This window comes from Lucilia cuprina, chromosome 3 (assembly GCF_022045245.1).
Source record: "Lucilia cuprina isolate Lc7/37 chromosome 3, ASM2204524v1, whole genome shotgun sequence".
Classification (NCBI taxonomy): Eukaryota; Metazoa; Arthropoda; class Insecta; order Diptera; family Calliphoridae; genus Lucilia; species Lucilia cuprina.
In genome coordinates, this window is record NC_060951.1 from 33,091,276 (window position 1) to 33,102,616 (window position 11,341).

At 25.0% G+C, this 11,341-nt stretch overlaps 1 protein-coding gene and 1 long non-coding RNA gene across 3 annotated transcripts in view; both read right to left on the reverse strand.

The window, feature by feature from the left end:
* The window catches only part of LOC124418787, an 8,359-nt gene extending 2,282 nt beyond the window's left edge, over positions 1-6,077 (reverse strand). Inside the window, exons 1-2 of the long non-coding RNA XR_006940207.1 lie at positions 5,947-6,077; positions 3,506-3,543 (exon numbers count right to left, since the gene is read on the reverse strand). This is a non-coding gene — a long non-coding RNA (uncharacterized LOC124418787). The remainder of the gene's footprint in view (positions 1-3,505; positions 3,544-5,946) is intronic.
* Positions 1-11,341, reverse strand: part of LOC111681642 (death-associated protein kinase related) — a 208,066-nt gene that overhangs the window by 65,154 nt on the left and 131,571 nt on the right. The gene's annotated exons all lie outside the window — the stretch shown is intronic.

Consider the following 11,341-nt stretch of genomic DNA (forward strand, 5'->3'; position numbering starts at 1 on the left):
TCAACTTTTCTATAGAAAAGTTGCTTGTGTTAACATTCAACTTTTCTATAGAAAAGTTGCTTGTGTTAACATTCAACTTTTCTATAGAAAAGTTGCTTGTGTTAACATAGTTGCTTGTGTTAACATTCAACTTTTCTTTAGAAAAGTTGCTTGTGTTAACATTAAATTTTTCTATAGAAAAGTTGTTTGTGTTAACATTAAACTTTTCTATAGAAAAGTTGCTTGTGTTAACATTCAACTTTTCTATAGAAAAGTTGCTTGTGTTAACATTCATACTTTTTTATAGAAAAGTTGCTTGTGTTAACATTCATACTTTTTTATAGAAAAGTTGCTTGTGTTAACATTCATGCTTTTCTATATAAAAGTTGCTTGTGTTAACATTCATGCTTTTCTATATAAAAGTTGCTTGTGTTAACGTTCATACTTTTTTATAGAAAAGTTGCTTGTGTTAACGTTCATACTTTTTTATAGAAAAGATGCTTGTGTTAACTTTCATCTTTTCTATAGAAAAGTTGCTTGTGTTAACATTCAACTTTTCTACAGAAAAGTGGCTTCTGTTATTTTATAAATTTTCTATAAAAAAAGTTGCTTGTGTTTATTTTTTTTTTTTAATTTTATTAAAATTTATTACCGTATAAATCTTTTATTTTTAATTAATATTTCAATGCAACTAGTAAGATTATCTTTCAAAATCTGTCTATAATTTGCATATTATTAAACAAAAACTAATGACCTCCTTTTCATTAATGTTTTGACCCTAATTTACTAAAAGAACTTTTCCGGAAAAAATGGAAGGGAAAAATTTATCTTCGTTTGTTTTTATTTCAAATGTAAATTAATTAGAAAAGTTCTTTAACATCAATAAAAAAACACCAAACAAATTCATCAATTTCAAACAGAAATAAATAGGAAATTTGTTAAAGTTACAGAAAACTTTTTAAAATTATAAATTGCTTTTAAATGAATGAAAAAAAATAGAAAAATATCTACATAAAGTGTTTAACAAATGTTTTTAGATATTTAGATAGAACTAAAAGAAAAATTAATTCTTTATTTTAATAGATAGATGGATGGATGGTTGTAGTTGTTTTTGTTTAAATTTCAGACAAATTAAACTTTGCAACAACATCGGCTAAAACAAAATGCAACTAACAGACAGACAGACACAACATTTGTTGTGCATAATGCAGTATCGAATGGAACAAAACAGCTGCTGTCCATCTAAAATCTCTGGGGGTAATAAATCTTAATTCTTTTTTGTTCTTCAATAAAAGTGATGCTTTGGTTTGGTTGTGATGCTTTTGCTGCTGTTGTTGTTTGGTAAAACTTTTCATCAAATCTTGTGTTGCACATTTACAATGTTCTTGTTCCAAAACATGAGCATCATCATTGTCATGATTTTGATAGTAAGTCGCTTTTTATATGGCGAATGTATGTCTGTTGTTGTTTTGTAGTGTATTTGACCTAAATAAAGGCTAAAATAATATATAAAAAACTGGAAGCCAAGAAATGAAAAAAAGGCCATGTATAAAAAAACTTAACAAAAGTCAAAGCAATTGGTTTTATGGTCGAACTAAACTCTTTTCGTTTTGGTGGCGGCAACAGCTGCCAACTACATATCCTGACTTTTCTTAAAAGTTGCATAAATAATTATAAAGTTTGTCTTTATAGTACAATTTAAAAATTTAACTTTTCTTAACTTTTAAAGAAATTGTTCGAAAATTTTTTTTGTTAACTTGACAAAAATCCAACAATAAAAAGGATTTTATAATATTCTATTATTTATTTTTTGCCACTTTATTTTTTTTTTATTTAATTCATTGATTTTTTTCAAAACAAGTTTCTTATAAAATCTTTGCAACATGCTGAGTTTCTAAACTTTGTTGCTGCAAATTCTAAAGATTATTTATTGATTAATTTTCTATTGAGAATTTCAGCTATAAAATCTTGTTTTTAATAAAATTTTTGTGGTTTTTTAACAATTTCCGGTGGTGACTTGTAGTGTATATAAGATGCCAATATAAATTAACTCCTTCAGATTAAAGCTTAGTGTCAATAAAACAGTGGCACAAACTAAATAAGTCGTTAAAGCAAAATGTTGCTAACACAAGTCACTTTTGTATAGGACAGCTAAATGTTAACACAAGCTACTTCTTTAAAGAAAAGATGAAAAATAACACAAGGAACTTTTCTATAGAAAAGATGAACGATAACACAAGCAACTTTTCTATAGAAAAGATGAATGATAACACAAGCAACTTATCTATAGAAAAGATGAATGTTTAAACAAGCAACTTTTCTACAGAAAAGATGAATGTTGACACAAGCAACTTTTCTACAGAAAAGATGAATGTTGACACAAGCAACTTTTCTATAGAAAAGATGAATGTTTACACCAGCAACTTTTCTATAGAAAAGATGAATGTTAACACAAGCAACTTTTCTATAGAAAAGATGAATGTTAACACAAGAAAGTTTTCTATAGAAAAGATGAATGTTAACACAAGCAACTTTTCTATAGAAAAGATGAATGTTGACACATGCAACTTTTCTATAAAAAAGATGAAGGTTGACACAAGCAACTTTTGTATAGAAATAATGAATGTTGACACAAGCAACTTATCTATAGAAAAAATGAATGTTGACACAAGCAACTTTTCTATAGAAAAGTTGTATGTTGCTTTTCTATAGAAAAGATGAATGTTAACACAAGCAACTTTTCTATAGAAAAGATGAATGTTAACACAAGCAACTTTTCTATAGAAAAGATGAATGTTAACACAAGCAACTTTTCTATAGAAAAGATGAATGTTAACACAAGCATCTTTTCTATAGAAAATATTAATGTTAACACAAGCAACTTTTCTATAGAAAAGATGAATGTTAACACAAGCAACTTTTCTATAGAAAAGATGAATGTTAACACAAGCAACTTTTCTATAGAAAAGATGAATGTTAACACAAGCAACTTTTCTATAGAAAAGATGAATGTTAACACAAGCAACTTTTCTATAGAAAAGATGAATGTTGACACAAGCAACTTTTCTATAGAAAAAATGAATGTTGACACAAGCAACTTTTCTACAGAAAAGATGAATATTGACACAAGCAACTTTTCTATAGAAAGGATGAATGTTGACACAAGCAACTTTTCTATAGAAAAGATGAATGTTGACACAAGCAACTTTTCTATAGAAAAGATGAATGTTGACACAAGCAACTTTTCTATAGATAGATGAATGTAGACACAAGCAACTTTTGTATAGAAATAATGAATGTTGACACAAGCAACTTGTCTATAGAAAAAATGAATGTTGACACAAGCAACTTCTCTATAGAAAAGATGAATGTTGACACAAGCAACTTTTCTATAGAAAAGTTGTATGTTGCTTTTCTGTAGAAAAGATGAATGTTAACACAAGCAACTATGTTGAGGCAAGCAACTTTTCGTTAGTAAAACAGTTGTATTTTTCTTAGCAACTTATTAGTACAGTTTTAAACTTACTTGAAACATTTAATCAAAAATTATCAATGCACACATACCTGCAAATAGAAAATAAAAGAAAAAAGTTAGTTTTAAAAAATAAAAAATTAATTATAAATTTTATAAGAATGAGTTTCTTTTATCACTAATAATATTTTACAATTTTACTAGACTTAACTAGTTAAGAAAGAAAAAACAACATGACAAATTCTTATCAAATTAAGAAAAGTAACATTTAAAAATGACAGGAGTGTTAGCTATACATACTAGTACAGAAAACAGAAGACTTCCATAATAACCTCAATTTCGGTTTATAGAAAGAAAAGTATCAAAAGAAGTCATGACATAAATTTTAGTTTTACTAGCTGATTTGACAGGCATGAAGAAGGAAAAAAAGGGAAGCGAAAATTATTTGTTTATCGCTGTTTTTGTTGCTTTAAGAACAACAGCTAGAATATGTAGTGGAAACAACTACGACAAAAGTAAATCAAGAAAATTGTTAATATTTTTATTTTCAGTTTTTATTATTCTTTCATTATTTGCAATGAACTGCAAATAAAGAAAGACTAATTTCTGCTTGATGTTGAATATATTACGCGTCAATTGTAGTTGTTGTCGTTGGCGGCGGCGGCGTAAATGGCTCAGAGTTTTTTTTCTTTCATTTAGTTTGTGGGTCTATGAACATAAATTGATATTTGCATATCAGCAAAGGCAAAACAAACTGAATCAAGCTAGTCAAACACCAAAAGCTAGGAAGTTGTTTCCAACCAGCATCTCCATACAATAACAACAGCAACAACAATAACAACAACATCATCACACTATTTTACTTAAATATGCAAAGAAAAATATTACAATCTTATGAGACGATGATTGCAAAAACAAAAAACAAAAAAACTCAAGTGTGTAAGAGAATTCTTATCGCTTGGTTGTGTGTTGTCGTCGCGCTGTTGCTTTTTTTATATATTTACGCGAAAACTTTTAGGGGAAAAATGGTGGCGGAGGTGTAGTACATTTCGAATTAAGCAAATGATATATATAACCAAGCGGGCGGTTAGGAAGTCTTATTACTAAAATGTATATCAAAAGGTTAAGAAAAATGAGACCAAGTATAAAGAAATTCAAAAAATTAAGGCAAAAGAACATATTCAGCTAGCTAAATTGTAAATTTGAAATATTTTACATTGAAGCACTACTGTTTAGAGTAAAAAACTTATTCAGCTAGCTGAATAGCTTTATAAAAGTTAATTTTTGTTAATTGTGTAGGTTTTTGGCAAAAATATTAGAATTCAGCTAGCTGAATAGGGAGTTTTAGAACAACTTTGGGAGTTTTAGAACAACTTTGGAAGCTGAATAAAGATTTTATTAATAATTTGGTAGGAAAATAAAAAACTATATTAAATTTTTAGTAAAACACAGGATAATTTTGCTATTCAGCTAGCTGAATTACAAAATTTTGCTAAATTAAAAAATATATATATTTATATATACATTTTATAAAAAATTTGAATTTATTGCTATTCAGCTAGCTGAATTAGTAAAATTTTAAAGCTTTTCACTTACATTATTAATATTAATATGATACATATGAATTTAATGCTATTCAGCTAGCTGAATTAACAAATTTTCCTAAATTCTAAAAAAAAACTTTAATAATTTTTAGAAAATTGAACAATTTTTTTGCTATTCAGCTAGCTGAATTACAAAATTTTGCTAAATTCTTGAAGTAATTTATGATTTTTATCGAAAAAATTGCAATTTATTGCTATTCAGCTAGCTGAATTAGTAAATTTTTATAAATTCTTAAAAAATGTTAATGATTTTTATAAAAATATCATGATTAAATACTATTCAGCTAGCTGAATTAACAATTTTTTCTAAATTTTTAAAAAAGAAAACACCAATAATTTTTAGAAAATTATACAATTTTTTTGCTATTCAGCTAGCTGAATTACAAAATTTTGTTAAATTCTTAAAGAAATTTATCAATTTTCAACAAAAATGTAAATTTATTGCTATTCAGCTAGCTGAATTAGTGAAATTTTGTTAATTATTTACTTAAGAACTGTGAATTTCAGTTGGTCACATGCTGCCTTAAATGACTGTATATCAAGCGATGAAAAGTAGTAAGTACCAGTAGTTGTACCCAGTTCATTGCTGTTAATGATGAAAAATATAAACGCAAACAAAAAGCGAACAAAAATGAGAGGAAGAAGAAGACGAGAAAAAACTACAGGCTTGATCAAAACTTAAACAACGACAAAAACACTCACAAAATTACAAGTTTATGTTTATTTTTTTGTTATTATTATTTAAATGAACTGCAAGAAGAAACTTGGCAAAAAAAAAAACACAAAAAACTTAAAGATAAAAATATTGTGTTTATTGTTTTTTTTGCGATTTAAAAAAAAGTAAACAATTTATTTAAAATTTATACATTTATTTTGTATGTTGGTACTTACTATAAGCATACAAAACAGCAGGCAAACCAACTTTTTTTCTTTAAAATTATATGCAAAATTCTATAAACATGATGGAAAAATACGAAATAAACAACAACACAACAGCACAACAGCTCAACAACACATCAACACCATCAAGAAAACGACAAAAGTAAAAACAACAGCAACAAGAACACTAGAGTGTTATTGTGTATAATACGACTACTTGACATGAAATTTACATGTAGTACCGAGTAGTTAGTTGTTTTTACATATAGAATTATTGTTCACGTTGTTGTTGTTGTTTTTGTTATTATTACAATATTAGCGGTAAAACATCAAAGCTTTGATTATTATTGTTATTATTGTAGTTGTTGGTGTTTTTTATTATTATTATTATTGTCTTCTACAAAGTTTATTTAGCGACACATTACTGGTTCCTAGTTGAATATCAACAACAGCAACAATTTAAAAAAATAAAATTTAAAAGCAGCGTGTTGTTGTTGTTGCTATTTTGAAAAAAGAACACAGAGAGTTTTATAAAAAAAGATACATTTTTAATTTGGAAAAAAACTATTTAAGTAATTGTTAATAAATCAATGAATTTAAATATTGTAAGAGTGATATAAAGAGACAAGAAAAATATATAAGCCGTTGATATACAAAGAATTGTTGTTGTTGTCAGCCAAAAGTCAAGGAATTAGTTGTTGTTTTAAATAACAAATTAACAAGATTTTAAAACATGATCCAACATGTTAGGAAAATCAAAACAATTATTGGAAATTTGCTGTTAAAAAAGTTAATAATTTTTGGTTACAAAATTTTATAAAAAAATTAAAGGTTGGGTGAGGTTTATTTAAAAAAAAAACTTTATATGATGCAAAAAAATTTAAATTTTACATATTTTGTGAAAATTAGTTTAAGGCCTAAACAAAGTGTTATAATTTAAAGTAAATAACAAAATTTAATAATAACACGATTTATCAACAAAAATTGACACTTAGTTAACAATTTGTTAAAAAAAATTAAATATTGCATAAGATTTTAAGCAATATTTATATATTCAGCTAGCTGAATAGACATTTAAAGGAATACTAAATAAGATATAAAGTAGTTTTGTAAACTTTAAAGCCTATTCAGCTAGCTGAATTGCTATTTTAAGATTAATAAAGTAAAAATATTAATTATTTTATAAATTTTAAGAAAAAATGGTTTTATTACAGCTAGCTGAATAGAAGAACAAATTTTTAATATTTTTATTGCTATTCAACTAGCTGAATTACAAAATTTTCCTAAATTCTTAAAGAAATTTATTAATTTTATAAAAAAAATAAATTTATTGCTATTCAGCTAGCTGAATTAGTAAAATTTTAAAGCTTTTCACTTAAATTATTAATATTTATTAAATTTATAGGACTTTAATGTTATTCAGCTAGCTGAATTAGTTAAATTTCATAGATTCTTAAAAAATTTTAAAGATTTTTTTAAAAATATTACGATTAAATGCTATTCAGCTAGCTGAATTAACAAAATTTTTATAAATTTTTAATGAAATCTAATAATTTTTGGAAAATTACACAATTTTGTTGCTATTCAGCTAGCTGAATAATTACAAATTCATACATTTTTTTAAAAAAACTTTAAAGATTTTTTAAATTTTTTAGACAAATAGTTTGTTTACAAGGTTTACATGGACGGACGGAGGGACGGTCATAGCTTAATCGACTCAGAAAATGATACTGAGCCGATTGGAGGCTATAGGACAAATATTATTGTGCGTTACAAACATCTGCACAAACCCAATATACCCACCCCACTCAAGTAGTGTAAGGTATAAATATAACATTTTTTTTAATATCGCAAAGAAATATAACATATTCAGCTAGCTGAATAGAGATTTAATAGTTAATTAAGTAAGAAAATAAACAATTTAAATTTTTTTTAAACAAATTAACTATATTCAGCTAGCTGAATAACAATTTAAAGTATAATTAAGTAAGAAGAAACACAATTTTATAAATTTTTAAAATTATATGACTTATTCAGCAAGTAATTAATAACTTAATGGTAATATAACCAATTCAGCTAGCTGAATAAGGATTTTCAAATAAATTGTTTAAGAAAATCAACAATTTAACAAAATTAAAGCTTATTCAGCTAGCTGAATACCAAAAACATATATTTTTTAATACATTTAAAGAAAATATTTAAACTTGTAAACTAGTTTAACAAATTCAGCTAGCTGAATAGAATTTTTTAATAAAGTAACTAAATTCTCAGTTTTACATGTATAAGAGTAAATATTGTCATATTCAGCTAGCTGAATAACAAATTAATAAGAAATTCGTTAACATTAAAGGAATATAATATAAATTATGAAAATTTCTACTAATTCAGCTAGCTGAATAAAGTAAACCTACACTTTTTTAAGATATTGTGCAAAAACATCTTTAAAGAAACCATTAAAACTTAAAAACAATTTATGGTTCATTTAAATTATTAAAACAAAAAACTAACTAGAAAATAAAAAACAAAACAAAACCGTTAAGTCTCATTAATGGAAAATATTGCCAATAAAATAAACCGTTAAGTCTATACATAAACACCTACAAATATTATTATTATTATAAGATTTGCTTGTTTTCTTCTAATTGACCATAAACTTTTAAGTTAAAAACATAAATAATATTGCTAAAAGAAAAATTAATGTTTATTGTTTTGTTGCTTTTTTTGCCTAATGATTAACAACACGAGAGGAAACTTTGAGAGAGAGAAAAAAACATTATAATTGTTTAAATCAAACTATTGAGAAAAAGGAATTTAGAAAGCTTTTTTTAAAAAACATTTCATTTTTTATTATTTACAATCAATAAACAAATGCCGACAATTTGCAAAAAAAAAGTCGTTTTCTTTATAAGCTTTTAATGGTAATTTTATATATTTTTTATTATTTAAATGTAAGAAATTATTAATGGTTTTTATTAGTAGAGTGTCACCCCCCACCTCCCTACTCTCTTTTATAAACACCCACATGTGTTTGCAAAACAAAAACAAATGTTTTATGAGCAGAGAAACTTAAAATGTCTACAGTAATTGAAAAAATATTAATAAAAATCTTAAGATTTTGTGTTATTCAGCTAGCTGAATAGAATAAATTTTTATAAAATTTCAATAAAAGTTAACTTTTATCTTATAAAAGGTAATTTTTTTGCTATTCAGCTAGCTGAATTGGACGTTTTCTTTAAACATATAACAACAATAACTTTATTTTGCAGAAAATTATATTTTTCTCGCTATTCAGCTAGCTGAATAAGATTGTTAGTTTAAAAATTTTCAAAATATAACTTTTTTTAACAGAAAACTCTACTTCTCAAGCTAATCAGCTAGCTGAATTTAAAGTTTTCTTTAAAAACTTATATACTTTGTAATTTTTCATAAAAATCTATTGTTTTTACAATTCACCTAGCTGAATAACATAAATTTTAGCATTAAATTATAAAAAAACTAAAATTTCTTTAAATAAAATATAATTAAATTCTATTCAGCTAGCTGAATTACACAATTTGTTATAAAAACTGTAAAAAATTTATATTTCTTTTAGAACATTATTTTAAATGTTATTCAGCTAGCTGAATTTGACGAGTTCTTTAAAAAATTAAGAAAATATACATAATTTCTCATAAAAACTTAATCTTCTTGCAATTCAGCTAGCTGAATAAGATAAATTTTACTAAAAATTCATAAAAAATATATAAATCTCCAGAAAAATCTATTATTTCAACAATTCAGCTAGCTGAATATGTAAAAATTTTAGCAATAAATCATAAATAAAAGAATTTTCTTTAAATATCTTTAATTTTTCTATTATTCAGCTAGCTGAATCAAACAATTTGTTATATTTTGCTAGCTGAATAGTATAATTTATTGGAAATTCATATTTTTAAAGCCATTCAGCTAGCTGAATTGAAAGTTGTCATTGAAAATTTAACAACATATACATCATTTTAGTTCCCATCTAATTCAGCCAGCTGAATAAGACAAGTTAAAGCTATAGTGATAAATAATAAAATTATCTTTAAGTAAAATGAAATTCTCCACTATTCAGCTAGCTGAATAAAGAAATTTGTCACAAAATCTGTGAAAAATATACTGATATCTTAATTATTTATAAAAACAAGTTATATTCAATAATATTTAGCAAATAATTTGTTATTAAAAATAAAATTTTTATCATAAAATTTAAAATTTATTTCTTACATTAGTACAATTACATAATAACAATAGTAAGGGTATTCACTTAAAACAAAAAAGTTAAAAATTTTACATTTCTATTTAGAACTTTAATTAAAAAAGTTTTAAGTAAAATTAGAATTACATATTTCTAAAGTTTAACCTAATAAGGTGAATATCCATATTGTTATCATATTCTTGCGGGTGGCCCGTAAATCATTCTCTATGTTTGACATCTGTTTCATCAATTTACATTCTAGACCTGTATATGTCACTCACTCTACATCTCGAACATAAATTCATTCATCTGTTCAAACTTAAAAAAATAGTATTTTTTTTAAAATCTGAAAACAAACAATATATTAAGTCCCTCTTTCCACCAATTGATTTATGACTTTTAATTTTCTTTCTGTTACTTTAGTAATGGTCATAATGATTTTTGCTTGCTGCAATTAAATGTTGTTGTTATTTTTTTCCATTTAAATCTCAAACTTTAAAAATTATGGGTTTGCGTTGTTTTTTTTTATAAGATTTTAATATTTCGTAGTAGGTGCTAGTTTTTTATCTAATTATTTCAATAACATTCAAATAATAAACAATTTTTATTTAACACGAGCTTTGATTGTTTATAAAGTTTTTGTTACAACATCATGCATTTGCTTAGAAAAGTGTGTCTCTTTTAAACAATTATTTATGGCTTTTTTATTTGAAAAAAAAATTTGCTTTTCTTATAGAAAAAAATGTGTTAATGATTAGTTACTATTTGCAATTAATTAGAATATTTTAGATTTGTTTTATATTGTGTAATTAGTTGTTTGAGGTTATTGTTGTCTTTAAGAAAATAACTTGATTTTTACTAAAGCTTAAAAAAACCTAAAAGTTTAATGTTTTGAAAAAGGGCTCTTTGAAAAATCTCTCTAATGTAAAAAGCTTAGTTCAATATTTGTATAGAAAACTTAAACGCCTATGAAAATTTTCTCAGGCAACTTTGCATCCCAGAAATATGGCATCAGCTCCTACAGAGCCACTGGCAAAGGAAAGCCTTAACTAACTAACTACACGACAAGACTAGACAAGCCTAGACAAGACTAGACAAGACTAGACAAGACTTGACAAGACTAGACAAGACTAGACAAGACTAGACAAGACTAGACAAGACTAGACAAGACTAGACAAGACTAGACAA